Source organism: Dryobates pubescens, chromosome 14 (assembly GCF_014839835.1).
Source record: "Dryobates pubescens isolate bDryPub1 chromosome 14, bDryPub1.pri, whole genome shotgun sequence".
Taxonomy (NCBI): Eukaryota; Metazoa; Chordata; class Aves; order Piciformes; family Picidae; genus Dryobates; species Dryobates pubescens.
This window is the reverse complement of record NC_071625.1, coordinates 8,716,358-8,738,763: the sequence shown is the minus strand read 5'-3', so window position 1 is coordinate 8,738,763 and position 22,406 is coordinate 8,716,358. Positions and strand designations below refer to the sequence as shown.

Below are 22,406 nucleotides of genomic sequence, written 5' to 3'. Positions count from 1 at the left end.
TAATGTCTGTGATGGGGAAAGGAAAGATGGAAAGGCCAAATCCTTTTTAGTGACTCTATGGGCTTTTGTCAGGGCCTTTTTGTTTTGTAAACCCAAAGATTATGCAGGCAACTGAAAAGGGAAGGGAGGTGCGGCTGACTGGTTGATAGTTCCCTGGAACCTCTTTCTTGCCCTTTTTGAAGACTGGATTGACATTGGCTCTCCTCCAGTTCTCAGGCACCTCTCCTGTCTGCCACAGTTTGGGAAAAATGTTGGGGAGTGGCAGAGCGATAACACCAGCCAGTTCTCTCAGCACTCTTGGGTGCATCTATGTAGCAGGGAAGTATTAGTTGGAGTTTGATTAGAAATACCCAGCTGCCGAAGCGTGCCTGGGAATAAGTGGTGTTTGTGCCCAGCTGCCCGGGGGTGTCTGGGAACGCTTAGTGTTTGATCAGAAGCTCCCAGGTGCATGATAAGGGTAACAGATAACATGTATCTGTAGGCCCCTTTGTTTATGAAACTGAACAGGGATAGGAATGTATTGAATGCGTTGGGATGACCGCAAAAGACCTTCAAGTTCTCGCTTGACCGCTAATGGAGCTGAGGGAGACGAAGATGAGGAAGACTACTGCCGGGGAGGGGGAGTGCGACCCCCGGAGCGGGCTGCACGCATGAGCAATAGGGTGAGGAGTTACATAACACTATTGCTAAATACAGGTGGGGCTTTTGCTCCAAGACCCAGCCTCCTGTGACGTCCTGGCCCGACGGCACAGGACGCGGGACCCTTAGAAAAACCTGACGGTAGCTACTGGAGGCGGCAGCAGCTTCTTCGATTCGACAAGACAAGATTTGGTCTCGCGGGGACGCCTGTCTGGATGGCAGACGGTCAGCTCCGCCACTTAGCGATCTTCGGTACCGCTTAGGGTAAGTTAGCTGCGCTTTACTGGGGGTCGGGCTCTGCTTTCGGGTTTCGTGGGTAACTCACGGGGTTGTGCCTTGCTTTAGGGTCCGCGTCTTGCTTTAGGGTCCGCGCCTTGCAGCGCTACGGCGCAGCCTCGTCCGCCTTTTCTGTTAACTAAACCCATACCTATTGGCACCTGTGGTACGTGTCATTAACTAATTCCTCATCGAAGAGGCTCACTGGAACATAAACGGTGGCGAGGATGGGATGAGGAATTCCTGGGTGCCAGCGTGATTGTTTTTGGGGTTCGCGGGACCGGCCGGCGGGAGACTAGGTGGGACCGCGGACTTGGCAACTTTGCGGGGCTTGTAAGCGGCAGGGACCGTTTGCAAGACGCGCCGCGGACTGGGAGACGTCCTCAGGGCTTGGAGCCAGGAAGCGATATATTTGCCGGGTTCACAGTCTTAGCGACGGGCGGGTAGCCGGTGAGGGGGGGCTGTGGATTCAGCAGCGTTTGACAGCCCGCCGGTGGGGCTCGTAGCTGGCGGGGTGTGGGGGCTGTAAGCAGGGGGCTGTTTGCAGGAAGCGCTGCGGCCACGGTTCGCGGTCGGGCTCAATAGCCAGATCCGTGTGTATATAGTAAAAGAAGCGCGGGGCTTACTGGTGGGCGGGTAGTGGTAAGGACGCGTGCCTGCATACTCTGTGTACGTAGTTGCAGATAGTTCTGTACAGAAAACGCATTACGGATTTAGTGCGTAAGCGTGTATAGGCTTTGTAGGTAGATAGTGTGTAAATTAGTGGTACGGATGGAGAAGTTGTTAGCGGGGAGCGCTGTCGGCAGCACGCCCGAGAAGAAAACCGGGGCTCCCCCCACGGAGTACGTTGCATGGGGGCAGGAGCCCTGGGACACGTTGTGGAATAAGTGGGAAAAGTCTACGAACGTGCATCTAGAGCCGCGGGGACATGAGACCCCCGCAGACGTGGTGAGATACTGGGAGCAGTTCACTTAAAGCCCAGGGAGTAAGAGCTCGGTTCGGCTCCAGCATGCGGGGCGAACTGGGGGGGGCGCTTCTAGTTGCATTTAAAGTTACTACTGGGCTGCTGCAAGCTGAGCAGGAGGAAGATCAGCGTTTGCGGGAGCAGCTGCAGGTGGTTCGCGATACTCAAGTGACTCAGAGGCAGGCACTGTTAAGTAGGAGAAGGTGAAGCTAGCAGTCAGAGGAGAAATGCATCAAGTTAGCTGATAAGTACGATGTAAGAGTGTTGAAACGCAGGCAGTGGAAATTAGGGAAAGGTGGAGACCGAGGTCCCCGGGTCCGAGTGGTGGTTACCTCCCCGGACTGGGACCCCAAGACATGGGATGGTAATATAAGGAGTTCTGGCTTGGAGTCAAACTTCTGAGGAGACAGAAGAGAAGTTCCAGAGCGCAGGAGACAAACCCCAGGAGAAAGAGGTAGAACCCCAGGTTCAAGCAGGATGGTGCCAGCATAAGAAGGTTCAGGTTGACCCTCGGGGTAAACAGGAGTGTCGTCATGTGAAAGTTCAGGCTGCCCCGGTATGGAAGAGAAAGGGGGTAGTGGGTCTAGGCGGAGCATTGATTAGGCAGGATGAACTCAAAGATTTTTCCCCAGATGAGACCCAGAATTTGCTGTCTGGGGAAAGACCTCATATGTGGATGGTGCAATTGATGGAGCAGGGTGCTGACTCTGTGATGATCAGTTACAGGGATGCCACAAAACTGCTGGGTATAACTAACGATCTCCACCGACTGAGGGACTGCAGGCCCCTTGTCTCGGTAATTTGTGAGGGCATCAGTGATAGATGCCTGAAGGAGGGGGCCTGGTGAGATGATCTACTACCTGGGTTACCTTGAATCAAGCCATAAGGTTATTGAAAGGTGAGGGAATGAAAGGGGCTATTGAGACTGGTACCCCAGAGCAGTGTCTGCAGTGCATCTGTACCCCCCAGATTAGGAAGAGAATGTTGGGAGGCTGCTGGGAAGCCCTATTTGATCCCACTGTTTATTTCTGTGCTGGGTAGCCCTATTGAGACAGTGGTAAAACAGCTACAGCAAATGAGACCTTCTGGGAGTGCCCTGAGTAGGAGCCCAGAGGGGAGGCTGAGGCTGCCAGGAGGGAACAGCACATCAGACAGGATGCAAAGGAGTGTGGCAGGCTGTTTAGATTGCTCAATAGATGGTCAGCCTCTGGAGGAGCTCAAATACGTGGCTAAGAGGCACCAAGTGAGGAAGATAACACAAAGTGGAGACTGACCTTCCTGGCCAGACTTGGTTCAGGCAGTGGCTTGTTCTTTCCCTGGACAGGGAGGTGATCTCCTGGGCCTTGAGTCAAACCCTTACCTAATGACAGGATGGCAGGGGGAGGCTGAGTGTGGCAATCACAGCAATAAGTAGTGTGAGCAATCTGACAATATAAGCTTAGAGCTTGATCTAGTGGTAGGCCATGCTTAGCATAAGTGTAGAAGTAAGTAGCAGTTTGACAAAATAGTGCTGTGCTAGCAGTGTGTAACTAAAATAAAGTACTGGTAGCTGTAAACACAAAGAATTGTCTTGGAATAACAGGATATATACATCAATCAACAACTTCACATGATATTAGTAGTTTAACCAATAATGTATAACAGTAGGACGCATGAGCAATTGTAGGGAACCAGTGAAATTACACTAACCATGCTCTGTGAGTCTGTGTGTCTATACAAGCTGTGGAGGTTGCCTAATTAAACTGAACAATGCTTTGATCATATTGGTCTTCCATATTGATTCCGATCTCCATTGTCAAAAGGTGGTGCCCAGAATAGGGACCCTCGGACTATGTTGATGCTCATCCCAGCATAAGGAGTAGCGTCGGAGCGGGACGGAAAGCTGGCCAAATCAGCACTGCCCCGGTGCTGGGAAAAAGTGGGCATGCTCAAAGAAGAGGGGAATCTCGCCAGAACAGGTGAGTGGCCTGGGAGGAGATGGGGGTAGCACTCAGCAAAGAAGAAGAGGCTGTGCTAAGACATAGAATACATAGAATAAACCAGGTTGGAAGAGACCTTCAAGATCATCGTGTCCAACCCATCAACCAATCCAACACCGCCCAAACAACTAACCCACGGCACCAAGCACCCCATCAAGTCTTCTCCTGAAAACCTCCAGTAATGGCGACTCCACCACCTCCCCAGGCAGCCCATTCCAATGTGCAATCATTCTTTCTGTATAGAACTTTTTCCTAACATCTCCTCTCTATGAGAGGTATTTCTTATTCGGGGACATTGAAGGGCCTTTTGGCCTGGGCCCGGGATCAAGGTTTTATCCCCACAGTGAGTGAAGCTTTTCTTTGTGAAACCTGGGATAATATTGGCACTCAACTGTGGGATGAAGTGTCTAAAGGCTCAAAAGGAGCATGAGTTTAGTTGATTAGGTGGTGTTGGATGATGGGTTGGACGCGATGATCTCTAAGGTCTCTTCCAACCTGGTTTATTCTATTCTCACTACAGTACTGTACGGCGACTCATCACAGATACTTTTTTGCTTTCATAGATTTCAGTGTATGCTCTCGATTCAGCTGCTGCAGCATTTGTTGCAACTGAGACAAAAAAGGGAGATTCGAAGGAATCCGCGCCCTCTGCTCCTCCTCCCCCTGTGTTGCCTGCGGCTTTGTTAGTGTCATCATCACAATTTCTATTTCAATTACCTAACATTCCTCTTCCTACACGAATTGTCTCCTTTATTACTGCCCTATTCTAAGGACAAATCTCCTGCCGCTTTGCCAGTAGCAGCAGAAGCAAATTCTGATCTGGCTGAGGAGACGCGCACAAACAAAATGGAGGGCAAGGAGGATAAACACTCACCACAAGAAGAAGCGGCGCCTGCCATCTTGGCGAACACGTTGTCCCCACAAAAGACCACTACTGCCGTTCATCCTAAGCAGAGACACGGAAATAAAAAGGTAGCGAAACCTGTGGTTCAGTGTATTCGATCCGCTTCACCAACATCTTCCTCTAATAACGACAGCGACGGCTCGGATTCGGAAGACGAGAAGACCAACGTTAAGAAATTGAGCAGCGACCACCCTGCTCTGCAGCTCATCTTGGAAAAACTGGAGCACTTGGAGGCTCGCTACCACACTAGCTTTGTGACCAGACCCTCCCTGCAAGCCCCAGCAGCCGTTCTGGTTAAACCACCCTCTTTACCCCTTAGATCCCAGGTATTGTCAGCAGATGGTGGTGTTGCTATGGAGAATAAATTTGAATTGAAGGGGGGAGATAATATAGGGGATTGGGATGGAGGGGATCCAGTGTGTAGGTGGAAAGAGAGTGAGAGAGGCACAGTAACATATGGGGAATTTGCAAATTTTACGATGTTTGTATTTCCTGTGATAGCACGACCTCAGTTTCTGAATTGGAAAATGTTAAAAGAAGTTAAACAAGCCATAACTACCTATGGGTTAAAGTCAGGATATACCACTGCTCTAACTGGTAATTTGTTTTCGGTGCAATTGTTAACCCCCTATGACATCCGTATGATAGTACATATTCTGTTAACACCACACCAGCAAGCGCAATTTTTCCATAGGTGGCAAGAAGCCTGTAATGCCATTGAGGCAATGCCTCGGCAACCAGGGGACCCTTTATATGGTGTTACTGCTCAGCAGCTCATGGGGTCGGGACCTTTTGCTAGATCAGATTGGCAAGCACAATTTCCTGCTGAGGTTTTACGATTAAGTCAGAATTTAGCGATCGGAGCATGGTTGGGAATTCAGGACAATGAAGCTGGTCCTGCGTTTGCCACTGTTCGACAGGGTCCTACAGAGCCGTATGGTTCCTTTGTACGTAGGCTGTATGTGGCATTAACTGCCAATACAGATTTGGATGGCATTACGAAGACAAAAATGCTGGATACTTTGGCATTTGATAATGCTAACAAAAAAACTAAACAAGTACTGAGTACTTTACCGAGAGGGGCACGTACTGCAGAAATGCTGCAAGTGGCAGAAAGAATAAACCAGCGACAAATGGCAGCCTGTGTATCTACTGCTGTAGAAGCAGTTGTGAAAATTCTAGTGCAGCGTACAAAACGGGGAAAGAATCTAGATGGAAAATGTTATAATTGTGGAAAATCTGGGCACTTTAGATCAAGTTGTCGGACTGTTGTACAGACCCAAAGGTGGTGTGTTCATTGCCAAACTACTCATTCTACTCAAGAAAGTCATCATCGGGGAAACCGATCTCGCAGCGCAAACACACCCTGCGCGAGGACACCAAATCAGGGTGCCTGGACCGCTGCCCCGCAGCCACCTCCAGCAGTGGTGAGGTGGACCTGGCAACAGCAGTAGATGTCACTCTTGAGTCCACAGAAGTTGTCCTTATGTCAGATCGGCACAGCCCTCTGGGTTACGGGCTTTGTGCTTTGTTAATTGGAAGATCGCCTACCTCTAGACAGGGCATCTCTATAATTTCCGGTTTGATAGACTCTGATGATGAGGGGGTCATAAAAATTATGCTTTCTACTATTACCCCTCCTGTTAGCATTCCTGCTGGGACAAAAATTGCTCAGCTAATACCATTTGAGTCCCGAGTGCCTAAGGCTTCTGACAGGATTTGAGGAGGAGGAGGATTTGGTTCCACTGGTATGCCTAATATTTTATTTGCCTTAGAAATTAAAAAGGGAAAACCAGAAGAAACTGTAACTGTCAGACACCCTTGTGGGCAAACTCTGTAGCTTTCAATGATTGTGGGTACTGGGCCTGATGCCAACTATTACACCTCACCATAGGTGGAATAGTCAGTGGCCATTGTTGATGGTGAATTCTGGAGTCATAGGTGTAGGAGGTATGCAAACAAAAAGCAGCTAAGATCACAGGGTGTTAGGGGTTGGAAGGAACCTCTGGAGATCTTCAAGTCCAACCCCCCTGCCAGAGCAGGACCACAGAATCCAGCACAGGGCACACAGGAACACATCCAGACAGGGCTGGAAAGGCTCCAGAGAAGGAGACTCCACAACCTCTCTGGGCAGCCTGTTTCAGGACTCTGGGACCCTCACAGTGAAGAAGTTCCTCCTCATGTTGAGATAAAACTTTCTCTGGTCAAATTTGTCTCCATTGGTCCTTGGCTTATTGCTGTGCACCACCCAAAAGAGCTTGGCCTCCTCCACTTGACCCCCACCCCTCAGCTATTGATAGACATTGATCAGATCCCTTCTCAGCCTTCTCTTCTCCAGACTAAACAGCCCCAGGGCTCTCAGTCTCAGGTGGAACCTCCTGTGCTGTAGTTTATATACAGGATGAAGAGTAAACATATACTTTTCAGTATAGAATTAAAGAACAAACTAAAACAGAAAAATACCAGAAATCTCTAGACTTCTCTGCAAAAAAAAGAAATAAATTCACTATTAAATCTATTTCCTGCAATATTGAGGGTTTCATACTGAAATTAAATGCAGCAAAGCTGATGCTTGCCTGACTCAAAGGAGATTTGGCTTTTAACTAAAGTGTGAAAGAGCATCTTGTCTTTAACTGGCATAGTTGGTATTTAATGCTACATGGCTCCAGTGTAAAAGATAATTTAAAATAATCATTTAAGGAAAAAGTTTTCAGTGAAATACAATTGCTCTGAAAATAGGAGTGGGTAAAAGTGTTCCTAAATTGTGAGCAACCACCTAAAGCACACACACAAAAGCTTACATTAAATTGTTTCAGTAGTTTATTCCTTTCAAGTGGAGGAGGAATAGTGGAGACCTTCTTGCTCTCCACAACTACCTGAAGGGAGGTTGCAGCCAGGTGGGGGTTGGTCTCCTCTCCCATGCAACCAGCACCAGAACCTGCTAGAGCAGAGAGCCAATGCAATTAACTTTTCAAGATGGAAAATCAATCACTGTAAGACCGTACATGTTAACCCTTCCAGTTGCTCTATTGGGCAGAGAAGCCTTAAGTCAGCTAGGAGCAAAACTTGTTACTTATCCATTCTTGCAGTGGCTGCTGGTAAGCGGCCAACCCTCAAATTAAAATGGAAAACAGATAAGCCAGTATGGGTGGAGCAGTGGCTGCTGAGACAGGATAGGCTGCAAATTGTTAGAACCTTAGTACAGGTGCAATTGCAATCAGGGCATATAATTCCATCCACCAGCCTGTGGAATACCCCAATTTTTACCATTCCAAAAAAATCTGGCAAATGGCGCTTATTGTGTGATCTGAGAGCAATCACCTTGGTCATGGAGGAGATGGGTGCCTTACAACCTGGCCTCCCAACTCCTACTATGATTCCCCAAAGTTGGGACCTGATTATTATGGATTTGAAGGACTGTTTTTTCACGATTTATTTACACCTGGAGGATTCAGAAAAATTTGCATTTATTGTGCCATCAATTAATAAAGCAGAACCTGCCCAGCAATATCAATGGGTAACCTTGCCTCAAGAGATGAAGAATTCTCTCACCTTGTGTCAAATGTATGTGGCTTGGGCTTTGTCCCCATTCAGAGAGAGTCATCCTGACTTGCTCGCCTACCATTATATGGATATTTTAATTGTAGGAAAAGAATTAGATCCTAAGAAAATATTACCTGAGCTTCAACCCATGTTGGAAAATAGAGGGTATTTGAAAACAGCACCTGAGAAAATACAGCAGTCAGCCCCTTGGAAATAACTGGGATGGATAATTAATCAGGCCTCCATTCAGCCACAAAAAATTGAACTTGCCACTAAAATGTCTACCTTAGCAGATGTTCAAAAACTGTTGGGTGACCTTCAGTGGATGTGGCCTATCTGTGGGATAACTAATGGATGCATAGCACCTTTAATGCCTCTTTTAAGGTCCTCAGTGTATGCAAATGAGAGCAGACATCTCAATGAGTGTCAACAAAATGCACTGCAAAACATACTTGCTAAGGTGCTCCGTGCTTCGACTTAATCACAGAATCACCAAGGTTGGAAGAGACCTCAAAGATCATCGAGTCCAACCTGTCACTTGTTGCATCTTAGAAGGCAAAGCATTATCCTTTTTAATAATTAACCATAGCAATAAACATGATGGCTGGAATTATTTGTCAACTCTGTAAGGAAAAACTGAATATTGTTGAATGGATATTTTTGTCTTCTCAACCAGTTTGGTTTTAACATAGTTCTTTAAGTTTTTAAGGATTTTTAGTATTAGCATAAGTTAAGAGTTTGATATAGGGGTATTATAGAATGAAATTCTTTTTAAGTGTTTTCTTTGTATTCATAATAGTTTTAAGATAAGGATTATATAACCAAAAAAAAGGGGGGGGGGGGGAGGGAAAAGAGGAGTGCATATTTTATACTTGAGGTTTTAGTGATACCAGCAAAAAAAAGCTAACCCATGTCGACACCTGCAAACACCAGTTTTGCAACTCAGTGCTGCAATCATCTCAGCACAAGACAGCAGGAATGCAGCGCAAATATCATGAGGATGACGATCAGCGGACCTGCCTAACACCGACCTCAACGACTGTCATGATAATCCAAGATGTCAGCAGAAAACATCCAACTTAGGACTGGATATCATGATTACTTAATTGTTGCGTGAGCTTTCAGAGAGCGGTATTATTAGGATGAGTAAAGAGGTGTCATTGTGTTGTGTTCAATTTTATATTGGGCAGAATAATGAATATTCAGGATGTCATCTCTGACCCAGCAATGAGGCCTTTTCACTCTTGCTGTTTACCTGCAAGTATTTTCTTTATCTATGAAGAGGGAGCCTGGGCAGCTTTGTCTTTATGGATCAAGAAGAATCTTGCTAACATTAAGCAATTTATGATTTTTGACCATCTTAGGAAAATAAAGGTGTAACATACCTTTAGAGCAGATTGTAAAAGACAGTGCTGAGGATTGGGTTCGCTGTGTCTTGATCCTTGTGTGCAATGTGTTCGGGCCTAATCAGGTCATCTTTGTTAACATTCTTTTGTTTTTATTAATTACTCCTTGTTTGCCTTGAATGTTTGCAGCTTATGATTGATGATGCTGTTAATGCTGGTTTTTTAATGTACGTGATAAGGATGTATTCTCTATGGGATGAGAACGACTCCCATGACCAGATTGCTCACAAAACCAAAAAGGGGGATTTGTGGCAATCATAGCAATAAGTAGTATGAGTAATCTGTCAATATAAGCTTAGAGCTTGATCTGGTGGTAGGCCATGCTTAGCATAAGTGTAGAAGTAAGTAGCAGTTTGACAAAATAGTGCTGTGCTAGCAGTGTGTAACTAAAATAAAGTACTGGTAGCTGTAAACACGAAGAATTATCTTGGAAGAACAGGATCTATACATCAATCAACAACTTTGTGTGATATTAGTAGTTTAACCAATAATGGGTAACAGTAGGATGCATGAGCAATTGTAGGGAACCAATGAAATTACACTAACCATGCTCTGTGTGTCTGTATAAGCTGTGGAGGTTCCCTAATTAAACTGAACAATGCTTTGATCATATCAGCCTTCCGTATTGATTCCAGTCTCCGTTGTCAAAAGCTGAGCCCCAGCACCTGGCAGATTCCATGTTGCCTTGGATTGGCAGGATTGCTGCCCATACACCACCTGCATTATACTGGTCTGCACATAACAGGCAGACAGTGAGGGCACTATTTGACACTGAGGCAGAGATTGCCATTATACACGGAGACGCACAGAGGCATCTGGGGGAGCACCTGGGGCCTGGGAGATGTAGTGATTTGGACTGTATGAGCTCAGGGCTCTCTATACTATACTTCACAGTGCAGACATTGCTTAGACATACATGCTCTCAAGCCTGAACGTAACAGAAGAATGGATGTATTTGTTCAGGCCAAAATCCAGGCAGTGGAGTGCTGTCCCTCTGAGAGCTGTCTGTGCTAGAAAACTAGCCAAGGGCACGGCTATTCACTGTCTCAGAGTGCAAGTGGCACAGCCTGGCGTGGTTTTCAATCTATGCCCAAATTCTCTTCCTTCCCACTTGAGACCAGAATAACCTTGCTGACAGTGCTTCCTGGGAACAGCCCCTAGGCTGGTCTCTGATTCAAACTACACCTTGCTTGAGGAACTGTTATGTGGGACAGGGAAAGGTGATGCCATGAAGCATCCTCACAAATGCAACAGGTGATCCTATGCCGGTGCTTGAGTCTGGCTCTGGTCTTTTCTGGTTTGCTGGTACTGTTGATGTTAGTCCAGGAGTACATCTGCCACTCCACAGGAGCTGTGAGGGAATCAGCTCTTGGTAGAAAGTGTTTTAACAAAAAATGATGGTGGTATTTCAAAGAAACACCCCCCCCACCCCCCCACCCCCAATTTTAGTTCATTATTCCTCATCATTTAACAGCCACAGAATACAATGCCTGATGTGTTCATCTGGATGCTCAGCAGCAAGAAGAGAGTTGCATATGCCTTGCTCATGAAACAGGAACTGCTCTGAGACAATGATGATTTGGTGGCATGTGCATTTGAACCAGACTGCCTCATGCTATTTATGCAGCAACATAGGTTGCCCTGCACAGAGGATGTGTTCATCACTCTCTACAGCTCACTGAAAGGTCTCTTCTCTCTAGTAACAAGTGATGAGACAAAATGACATTAAGCTGCAGCAGAGGAGGTTTAGGTTCTCAACCAGGCTGTTCCCAAGGAGGTGGTTGAATGCCCATCCCTAGATGTGTTCAAAAGAGGCAGAGATGCGGTGCTGAGAGACATGGTATAGACTTGGTAGAGTTACAGAATGGTTGGACTCGACCTTAAAGGTCTTTTCCAACCAAAACGATTCCGTGCTTGACTCTATATATCCAGCCTCGTTTATGAGCCTGTGAGTCACCCAATACACACAGAGCACTCTTAAGTAACAAAAGTAGACGTGCTGCCTACTGAGGGATCTTAAAACATCAAGGTCGCACTTGGTAAGGGAGAATGATGTCCCGGTGACCTTGAACGTTCTGCTTCCCCTGCCAGCCCCGGAGCGGGAGCCACTGGCAATCAAAACTCCCCTCCGGGACAGGCTCTCCCCTGGCGCCGGCCTTGCAGGGCTGCGAGAATCTGCCCACTCCTGTTTCCTGCCGTTTAGCCCGGTACCACGGGGCAGGGCGGGCAGGCCCCCCGTCCAACAGGGAAGGAGGCTTTTGCTGGCCGCAAGGCTTACACCGGCGGCCGTTACCGCCGCCCTCCCCGCAGCCCGCGGAGGAGACTCTCGAGAGGGGTAGGCGTTTGGAGCGCGGCGGAGCGGCCCATCCTGCCACTGTTCCCGGGGAGGGACCCCCGACCAGCAACCGCACCGCCGGGAAACCCAGCAGCCCCTCACAGCCTCCCAGGCAGTGGGGTGAGTGTCGTACCGTGGGAGTCTGCTCCTCGAGGGAGAATGCAGCACCGAGGGCCCGCGGGGCTCGGGGGGCGGCCCGGCGTTGGGGCCGGCTCCCCTCTTGGCGGCAGGAGCGGAGTGCGACGGCCCGGGGAGGGGGCGGGGAGGATGACTTCATGCCGCCGGAGCGCCGTGAATTTAGAAGCAGCTGTTGCCGTTGCCGCCGCCGCCGGGATGTGGGGGTGAAGTGACAGCGGGAGCTGCCGCTGCCTGAGGGAGGGGCAGTGCCGGGCACCCCGCTCCGCCCAACCCAGGGGCCTGGGGCCGCTGCAAGCAACCGCTGCGGAAGGGAGAAAGATGCGTTGAGCCGGTCGCTGGAAAGGTGAGCGGGTGCGGGCGGGGAGCCCTGCCGTGCTGCCCGGCCTGGGGGGCTGCGACGCTGATGCTGCGGGCCGCCCGCCCCGGTTCGCCCTGCTGCCGGCGTGGGGAAGTCCAGCAGCGGCCCGGGAAGGAGCCGCTGTCTGCGTGCGGGCAGTCAGCGCCTGGAGCTTGTGCTTTAGGGATGCAGCTTCCTTCCCTTCCTCCTCTCGCGGTTCCCTCCGAAAGCAGAAGGGCTGCTCTCTCCCAAGCGCCGCGGTGTTGCGTTTTATTTCCTATTGCCAGGATGTGCGCTGGCTCCGTGCCCGCTCTCCGCTCGGCAGCCCGGACGGTTTTCTCTACCCTGGTCAGAAAGGATTTGCTCTCTTGGAAGGGGGGCATTTGTCTGTGGCTTGGCACGAAGGGCTGTGGAGCCCTGCGACAGGTGCAGGGCTCAGCGCCGGGTCCCTGCGGCCCGATGCGCGTTCCTTAAGTGACGGGGAAGACATCTTAGGGCAGAAGGGTTTCAGGGGAGCAGAAGCCAAAAACGATGTCTCGTTTACGCTCCTGGATTTTGAAGGCGCTGCACTGGAAACTAACGGAGTGTAGAAGTTGGAGACCCAACCATTGCACCAAAATGGATTCTGTTGGCTTTTGGGGGGGGACTTCTTCCTGTGGGGGTGATTTGGTTTGTTTGGGTTTTTTCCCTTTATTAAATTTTTATAATCTAGCACAACGTTTGGGACAGGCAAAAAACCAAAATTTAGAAGCCTTTGTTTGCTGAATGGAAGAATTAGTGAGCTGCACTTCGATCATATCACCTGTGGAAGTGGACAAATGAATACCTGTGGTGTCATTGCTTGGCTGCTGGCATTGCATGTCGGTCATAAGGTTAGATAAATGGTCTTTTGGAATTGAGAAGAAGGGGGAAATCCTGAGTTTGTTTCTCTTCTCTGCTCTAGAAAAGGTTGTTTTAAGGCAGGCATGTCAACTAGAGGCTGGAGTTGGCATGAAGGGGCAGTTCATTACGATGAGCACTATCTTTGTCTAGTGCTGCTTAATGGCTCTTGGTAACTTGGTTTGGAAGCGAAAATGATTGTGTCTCTGGGAAGAAAACCATGGGATGTTAAGCTGTTCTTAATGAAAAATGAAGCAGGATATTGGAAGCTGAAAGTTATTTTATTCAATGTCTACTTGTATGTTCATCATAAAGGACCTTGTTGTCTCCTGTGCTCACAGTTACAATATCTTCAGTTGTGGTTGAAGCCTCTGGTCCTGGTGCTAGAGTGATAGAAGTAATACTTGGGGAGGTAATGGGTGGTTGCTTGGTCTGTTGTCATTATTTTTGAGAAGATGTTTGAGTACCTCAATACTGCTGCTGGGTGTGGAGAAGGTGACTGATGGCTACGGAGACAAATGTGTAGAGAAGACAACTGAGGCTTTGCAAGGCTGAAACAGCACGACTGGTCATTTGCAGTGTCAGAAATCAGTTCAGCAGACAAATGTTTGGCCTGAATAACAGATGTTAACTCTGACCCTATATAAGCTTGTTCCTTTCAGGCACTCCATGACACATCCAATTGGATGCATTTCAAGCTAGAGAAAAATTGTCATTCAGTAGAACCTGCAACTTTTGTCTACTAAACATTGACTTTGTAACTGTAAAAGGATTCTGGGTTCAACAACTCTACTGATTTTTACTTTTTCTACAAGCAAGTATGGCTATGTTGTACTTGTTTATGGATTTCTGCTCTTAACTACCTGTTTATCTCAGTTCAGATGCTTCTCATATTTTTTCACCTGTTCTATATAAAGTAATTTTTTTTTGATAAGGAGAACATCAAGTAACTCTCTCATTCTGTTGCTGCAAATACAGGGTGGTAGAGTACTCACTAATGTTGACAAAACCTTAGCACAGTGAGTGTAGCTGTTTGTGCTTCCTGGCAAACTTAAATAATGTTTCAAAAGGCTGTTATTTAACACGTTTATAAAACAAGGTGTTGTCAGGGATGAAGTTGACCAGGAGCCACACATGATCATAATGTGAATTCACATCATAGAAGCAAATGTGCTTCTGCTTTGTTTGAAATGGAAAACTTGAATTGCTTTTGATTTTGTCTTGTGTGCACCCCAAAGACAGGTGGCAGATGTAAGGGTGCATGTATCCATGGGGGAAAAAAAACCTTATATCTTAATTATCAGTCTGAATTTAGTTCAATGGTGTAATGGATGTAAATCCACTTCTTAGAGACTTCTTTCTCAGAACTCCTCTTCCTCCTTGTGGTACAGTAACTTCCATATCTCTGTCAAGCAAAGAAAAGCATCTTCATTGGTTAATCTGGGGCAGCAGCCCCACTGAGTGAAAGAACAGCCTAGTTGGCCGGCTGGTTGCTGCCAGACAGACGAGGTAGCAGCTGAGATTTAGCTGCCTTTTCCTCAGAGGGTCTGCTATTTTGGAGCTCTTCATCTGGGTTAGCTCTTCAAATTTGTAAGAGCTTAATTATCTTTGAGAATTCTAGGCTGCAGTCAGCCTTGGAACCAGCAGGTTCATTTGACCAAACTGATGAGTGGGGGCCCATTGGGTATGTCTGCATAAGGCTTATTTCCTTAGCAGAACAAACTGGAAAACCTAGTAACCTTAAATGCACTCAAAGTTGCAGATGTTTGATTTCATATGCAATCCTTCCCAAGGGCTAAAATGAAGCAGTTCAGTTAAGCATTCTCATAATAACATAAAATACATTAAAGCTGATGTTTCCAAATAAATTTTGAATGGAATGAAACAACCACATTCCAGAGCAAGCATGTCATTTTTCAGTTATTTTCTTACTAGGTTTTGAATTGGATTAGTTTTCCCCAACTTAAGAATTCTTTAAAGGATGGCTTGACCAGGGTGGGAGTGGACAGGTATGACACAGTGAGCTTAAAACTGCGTACCTCAGCATGTGCAAGCAATCAAGAGTATTTTAATAGTAGTAAGAGCATCTCTTTTGTGAAGAACAAATACATTGTTGCTTTCCAAATGCATGCCCTTTACGTTTCTCACCATTGCTAGGTGAGAAGAAATTTCTATCTGAGAAATAAATGCCATGCATAAACTTTAGCTTCCTCTCATGAAATGGATTTTGTGTTGGACACTCTCATTACTGTCAATAGAAGATGTTTTTGTGAGTGGCCATCCAACTGCAAAGGCAGCAATTATTAAGGAGAGCTAAATTGTATATGTTTATGTGGGTACAAGACAGGCATCTTTTTATCCTGAATTCGACCTAATCAAGTGAGTCAGCACTTCACAACCTGGGTAATGAGCCCCTGAGTTTAATATTTAAAATATGGAGATAGAAGTGCAGAGTTTATGCATGCTTCTTGCTAAACCAAGCTGATGTAAAGCAGCTTCTTGAAGAGAACTGCATGTGACAGCAACACAAGCATCAATCCATTTGCATGTATTAGTTTTGTGTTGCATTGAGGGACTAGTTGTGAGAAAGTCTGCATAGTGTGTGCTCTTACAAAATGACTCGATTAAAAGCAACATTAGAAAAGAAAGAATCTGGTTGTACAAGAACTGTATGCTGCCAGTGTGCCCCTGTCTTTAAATATAAACCTAATAGAGGAGAAAGTAACACAAAATGGACTCTGTCACAAAGAGAGTTGCTGCAAATGTCCCAGCCAGATGTCAGATCAAATAACTTCATTTTTCTTCATTTAATTCTTATGGTAGAATCAGTAAGGTGTATATGATGGTGGGTTTTGTCCTCACTAATATACTGAAGATAACCTTCATTTCTGTGGTGGTAAAATGGTTCCAGGGTACCTGCCCTTTGCTGGGCAAAGCAAGTATAAAGCAAGAACTTTTGCAGAAGAGCTGCAGTGAAAGAATGTCCATGTCAGCCAGAGTGTAGCTCTCTCTGGCAGAATTTATCTTGTTTTCACACCTTTATTAAAAGTAAATTTAAAACATGTCTAAACTGCTGTTCTTTGGCCTCACAGACTCAGGGGCAATTTAACCTGCCCTGTGTTCAGAAGGACTTAAAAGCAACTGGCTGATCATTGCACAGTTTTGCATCCCTTTTTGCTCTAATGTCCCAGTGATTCATCAGATGCAGTAGGCACACAGGTTTAACTCCAACATACTGTGGTAGTTTCTCTTATTTTGATGACCCTTTTTTGTCGTACCTTTGTTCTAGCGACTCTTCCAAAGGGCACAGAGGTAGATCAAAGTTATCTTGGCAGCTGTTAGCTCGCCTGTAAAATGTGCTGCAGCTTTAATGAGATCATATACATCTTAATATATCTATATAATTGTATATTATATAATATATATATATTTGCTAGCTCTTCACTCATTTGCTTTCTGCCTCCTACAGAATTTTCACTTACACATATGGTGAGCACAGAACTGTAGTGAAACAATCTCACCACCTGTTGTTTTAAAATAGCACAGAGGCATATTAATGGTCCTTCCATGATACTGTTTATAGTACACGTTAAACCTCACTTAAAATACTGTGGATCAGATTGGTAAAGGATATTATTACTTCATCAGCCTTAAGTTTGTTCCTGTTCAGCATCTCAGCTTGTTCATAGGTAGGAGAGAGGTGTGGACTTCACAGGAGAGCCAGTCTTTGTCAGGTCTAATGAGTGACTTCAATTCTCAGCTTCACTTCCAAAGAATTTCTAGAGCTCTGCTTAATATTTCTGATCTGTAACTTTCTAGATTTGTCTTTGAGGTTTGTGGTTGGTTTTTTTCAAATGTTTCTAGCCTAGTCAAAGTAGGAATGAAAAATTTATTTCTGCTTTGAAATCATCTATCCAGCAGTGGGCCAAGAAAAAATTTTGATGTTAAGTGGCAGTCCACCGTCATTCTCACTTGATGGAGATGTCAGTTTAAAAGGGCAATCAGGACAAAATCATAGAATCATTTTGGTTGGGAAAGACTTAAAAAAAAAACACAACCAAAAAATCATCTAATCCAACCATTAAATAATGCTAAACAGACTGCCACTTTCAAACTTCACCGAGTGCTTGGCTGAGGCACAGAAGGTTCTTGACATCTATCATAGTATCATCTGCATGCTGCTGGTACGTTACAAGAAAACATTATTATATGCTGAAAAATATTTTTAAAGAATAAAAAGGAGTGAAAGATGTGTCTTAAGTTTAGCAAAAGCTCTTTGAAACTCTTAAGAGTAAGTGTCTCTGTTTTGTGTGTGGCTTTGTGCTTGTAATGAAATGCATATGGACACTCTTTGTTCCTCTGGTGCATGACAGATGGCACTGATTGGTTTGCTTCAGTATTACTACTAAACTGAAAAGTAGTTGTTAACACAGGATCAGTGACTGTCAGATGCCTGTTCAAACTTATCCATAGACTCACAGAATGGTTTGGGTTGGAAGAGGCCTTGTAGATATCATCTAGTTCCACATACTAGACCAGGTTGCTCAAGGCCCCATCCAGCGTGGCTTAGAGCACTTCCATGCTTGGGGCCTCCACAACCTCTCTGAGGCAACCTGATCGCACTACCCTCGTGGTGAAAAGCTGTGTGGCATCTTATAGACTTAGTCTGTAAGAATATGGATCTGCTATTAAAATATGACCTCTGACAAAATTCCAATAAGGGATGTTTAGAGAATTAATGTGTGAACGAAGTGGAGAAATCACCTTTTGATACAGTCTCCCAGTGTTTGTTGCTCAGCAGTGACCAGGAGTTCCATGAGTATATTTGCACTGTTAAGTTCAATTGCAGAGGACACTCACTGGAAGTGTTTGATTTATATTCTTAGCCTCCTCAGTATTCTTTGGCAGTTGCATGATTCAGTGCATGTGGAGTGTAAGGAAGTCTCATTGTTTTCTCTTAAAATGTCTTGCCTAATGATTTAATTGTCATGATAAGAGAAGTGTTAAACTATTGTTTGCCTTTCAGTTTCTCACCAGTCCTAGTGTCACATTCTCTTGCCTCAAGGATGGTCATCTTGGCCATAGATTCATAGAATTGTAAGGGTTGGAAGGGACCACAAGGATCATCTAGTTCCAACCCCCCTGCCATGGGCAGGGAACCCTCACACTAGATCAGGTTGCTCAGAGCCACGATTTACTCTTGTAAAGAGTTTACTCTTTCTGCACATAGACTCTGTTCCATACCTGATTCATTCTTTGCTATTTTTCTATATCCTTCCTGCAAATTCCTTTCTGGTATGCAATGGTCAGATCTTAGGAGCTCTGTTTAGTAGCATGATAATTTCTCTTCCATTCTTTACCCAGTTGTGTTTTGTTCTTCAAGCTAATTACATGTTTTATTTGGGGTGACCTCTTGGTGTGTCCCTGCTAGGTTATTTTTCTTTGTAGCATCATTACAATAATAAGCTTATAACTGGAAAGAACTGATGCCATTAGTAGGAGACATAACAATTGAGAGCTGGATATAAAAGAATGTGTATTTTAAACATCAGAAAGAACAGACTGTAGTGTGTAGCCTTCTAAAGCAAGAGAGATTCGATCCCAACCCCTTTGTTTTGTGTTCTCCTGTTTTTAAACAGTGGGATGATGGCAGCTTTAGTGATTTGGGCTAATGTTTGTGGGCTCAGACATGGCAAGCAGAAAATAAAAGAGAATAGGGTTCATTAATTCATGTAAGAATTGGAGCATGTGAAAAAATATCAGACTCCAAAAGACAGGCGTAATGTGAAAGACTTCATTTAAAAAAAGAAAAACCCAACTAAAAATAGACTGCTGCATTCTGAGGAACTGTTATTTGTAAGGTCTCAGGGAATCAAAGCGTGATAAGAGATGTGAATGGAGCGTGCATAAAGCTGTATGCCTTGAGAAAGAGACATAGCTTATCAAAATTGACTACAGCACGCCTTAAAACCCCAAGGAAGCCACAGCTTTTTGGTGGCGAGGTAAGTCCATTTCATCATCTCTTCTTTAATATGCAGGCTGCCAATGTTTACAGGCAGTTCTTAACCAAGTGCCAAAAGCTTTCCCATGAAGAATATTTATCCTGAACAGGGAGCCCTCTGGGTTAGCCTAAATAGCTAGCAGATTGCTGAGTGCTTTGGGTCTTTTTTAATGAGTTTATTTGCCTGCAGGGAGTTCAGGTGTTGATCTGATGAATGGCAGCTTTAATATTATATGGTAGTAAGGAATTGTATAATGCCTCAGTTATTCACTCAGAGTGACAGCGTGCAAAAAAATAATACCGCCACTGCTTTGTGTCCTTCCAGAGTGTAATTTTTGTTGTCTGTGCTTAATATGGTACTACTACAGACTGTTACTGTGGCCAAGGATTTTGGTACTTTTTGGACTTACGTCAAATTGTTCTTCCAAGCAAAATTTGGTCTGGAATTAGTCGTCGTTTAGGTGCCATTTCCCAGTAAGTAATTTGAGTGTTGTTTAGAAAACAAACTCTCCTATTAGAAGCCTTTTAGTTTATCTGACTTTCCTTTGATGTGCTTGCTGTTGAGGCAGGTCAGATTTTCAGCTAATTGGGTCTGGCTTTTCTCTGCTGAAACTGATGAAAGCAGTGGAAGCTTTCTATGAATCCTGTGAGCTCTGTCTTTCAGCTGATGTTCATTGTGTGACACTCTTCCTGAACACTTACATAATCCTATCTGCCATATGTTCTGCTGAAGAAATTTCAGCTCCCCATCCCCCTTTCTGACTTATACCTGCTCTGCTCAGAGCAGTAATGCCAGTGAAGTGTTATAATTTACCACTATTCTCTGAGCACATCTGAAGCCCTTGTCAAGGAATGCAGATACACAGAAATAATTTGGAGTATCATGCCTTTCATAGTAACAGTTGCAGAGGCTTTTCATAGTTTTACTCTGTGTGTGTGTGTTAATTCTGCGTTAAGGTGGGATGTGAAAATCCAAGAGAAGTCATAGTATGAGGAAAAGCATGGCCAGCAGGGTCAGGGCAGTGATTGCCCCTTGTACTCAGCACTGGTGAAGCCACACCTTGAGGACTGGGTTCAGCTTTGGGCCCTCACTACAAGGAGGACATTGAGATGCTGGAGCAGTTTTGGAGAAGGGTTTGGAGAACAGGGCAGGTGAGGAGCATCTGAAGGAACTGGGGTTGGTTAGCCTGGCCAGGAGGAGGCTGAGGAGAGACCTCACTCTGCAGTTCCCTGAAAGGAAGTTGTAGAGAGGTGGATGTTGGTCTCTTCTCCCTAGTAACAAGAGAAAGTGGCCTTAAGTTGTGCTAGGGGAGGTTTAGGTTGTAAATTAGAAGAAATTTCTTTGCTAAAAGGGTTCTCAAAGACTGAAACCAGCTTCCCAGGGAGGTGGCTGAATCCACATCCCTGGAGGTGTTGAAAAGAGGCAGAGATGTGGTGCTGAGGGACATGATTCAGCACCAGCCTTGGTAGACTTAGGTGATAGTTGTACTCGGTGGTTTTGGAGGTCTCTTCCAACAAAAAATATTCTATAATACTTTGTAGTAAGTGCCACAGTAATTTCTAAAACTGACTTCTGATAACAGTGGCTAAAATACAAAGCTTTGCTTTTCCCCAGGGAAGACTCTTAGAGATTCTTGTGTAAGTAAGGACATAGATGTGGACAGGTTGGAAAGGCTAACAGAAAGAGGTAGCTGTCACCAGAAGTATGAGAGTGGGGGATCTAATGAGGGGCTTTCTGGCTAAGTTCAAAATGTTTAATTTGTATATGCATGCTGATATTGATATGTCAGTTGTTGGTCCAGTGGGTGAGTTTTTCCCTCTTCCACCCAGCTCTGTAGGACTAGTGGGTGTGGACCAATGTGAGGGAGGAAGCTACCTGTAAATATTAGTAATAGCAAAGTTTGAGTAACCAAAAGTAAAGGTAGCTGTGATCTCTGAAGTTTTCCTCTCCTTTTTCTCTTCTGCATTTGGGTGGGAGTCAGTCAGGCATTTCTATCTCATAGTTTTGGCATAAAGACTTCTTACAGATTGAGGAACAAAGACTTCTGTGTTGGATTTTTAGGTTTGTTTTGTTTTTCTTTTAGCTTCCTACTTTTCTTTCCAACCAGGCAGCTCATTTAAAGCTGAAATCTTATACTTGATGTGGAGGCTGTTTATATTCAACCCAGCTGATGTATCACTAAATGAAAAGCATTCAAGGAAGCATGAAAAGATTCAGCAGGATTAAATAGCAGAGCATAAGGGTTTGTTCCATGCAGGAGCAGCTTTTGAGAGCTAAAAGCAAGCTAAATAGAGAGGCATTAATTGTGGGAAGTTAACATGTAAAATGTGAATCAGAAGAGAAGATTCTTCAAATCCTTTCAGCTACTGAAAAATTGAATTGGAGGTTTTTCAGTCTACAAGTGGTCCAGTCATTTGCTACAGTTTGAAGCCATTACCCCTCATCCTGTCACTCAATGCCTTTGTAAAAAGTCCCTCTTAAGCTCTGCTGTAGCCCACTTCAAATACTGGAAGGCTGCTCTAAAGTCCCCACAGCCTTCTCCAAGCTGAACAACCCCAACTCTCTCAGCCTGTCTTCACAGGAGAGGTGCACCAGCCCTCTGGTCAAGTTGGTGGCTCTCCTCTGGACCCACTCTAACAATTTCATGTCTTCCTTGAGTTGGGGAATCTAGAGCTGGACACAATACCCCAGGTGGCATCTTACCAGGACAGAATCTGTATTTACAGACAGCTTGGAGGGCTCCAGGTAGAACTTAATGAAAGCGCATTCTGGTTTATGTAGTTGTTTGCTTGGTCTCACCTGGGAAATCTGCACACAGCTGTATGTGACAATAACCAGGTACTCCTGAAGGATCCTTTGTCATTCTCTGAAGATCCTTTTGTCTCTGAACGTAAAAGGAATAAACCAAGCCTGGAGTAAGCTCAAAAATGCCAAGCTGAGTGCTTTACCATCTGCACATGGATCATCCACAGCACACCTACTTGGGCTGTGCACAAGTACGTGT

General features: G+C 45.3%; 1 protein-coding gene across 2 annotated transcripts in view; it reads left to right on the top strand.

Annotated features, from left to right (window-relative positions):
• Nucleotides 1-12,145: 12,145 nt before the first annotated feature.
• The window catches only part of PKIA (cAMP-dependent protein kinase inhibitor alpha), a 45,353-nt gene continuing 35,092 nt past the window's right edge, over nucleotides 12,146-22,406 (top strand). The window contains exon 1 of one of the 2 annotated variants that reach the window (XM_054167388.1): nucleotides 12,146-12,166. The gene's annotated coding sequence lies outside the window, so the exon portion shown is untranslated. Of the gene's footprint in view, nucleotides 12,167-12,352; nucleotides 12,528-22,406 lie in introns of those variants that run through there. The other variant, XM_054167387.1, reaches the window with a different exon arrangement.